At 39.0% G+C, this 620-nt stretch overlaps 1 non-coding gene across 1 annotated transcript; it reads right to left on the reverse strand.

Moving 5' to 3' along the window:
- Positions 1-249: 249 nt before the first annotated feature.
- Positions 250-357, reverse strand: LOC112731389 (small nucleolar RNA R71). The gene has a single exon (XR_003167169.1). It is a non-coding gene; the product is annotated as a small nucleolar RNA R71 (small nucleolar RNA).
- Between the last annotated feature and the right edge of the window lie 263 nt (positions 358-620).

Genomic DNA, 620 nt, shown 5'->3' on the forward strand with positions numbered 1-620 from the left:
CAGAATTGCAAGTTTCATGGACTTCCATTGGAAGATCCTCATCAGTTCTTAGCTGAATTCTTGTAAATCTGTGACACTGTTAAGACCAATGGGGTTAATCCCAAGGTCTACAGACTTATGCTTTTCCCCTTTGCTGTAAGAGACAGAGCTAGGATATGGTTGGACTCATAACCTAAAGAAAGCCTGAACTCTTGGGAAAAGTTGGTCAATGCTTTCTTTGCCAAATTCTTTCCACCTCAAAAGATGAGCAAGCTTAGAGTGGAAGTCCAAACCTTTAGACAGAAGGAAGGTGAATCCTTCTATGAAGATTGGGAAAGATACAAGCAATTGATCAGAAGGTGTCCTTCTGACATGCTTTCAGGATGGAGTATCTTATGTATATTATATGATGGTTTGTCTGAATTGTCCAAGATGTCATTAGACCACTCTGCTGGTGGATCTCTTCATCTAAAGAAAACGCCTGCAAAAGCCCTGAAACTCATTGAAATGGATGCAAATAACCAGTTCATGTACACTTCTGAAAGAAATCCTGTGAATAATGGGATGACTCAAAAGAAAGGAGTTATTGAGATTGATACTCTAAATGCTATATTGGCTCAGAACAAAATATTGACTCAGCA

The sequence above is a fragment of the Arachis hypogaea genome, chromosome 12 (assembly GCF_003086295.3).
Source record: "Arachis hypogaea cultivar Tifrunner chromosome 12, arahy.Tifrunner.gnm2.J5K5, whole genome shotgun sequence".
Classification (NCBI taxonomy): Eukaryota; Viridiplantae; Streptophyta; class Magnoliopsida; order Fabales; family Fabaceae; genus Arachis; species Arachis hypogaea.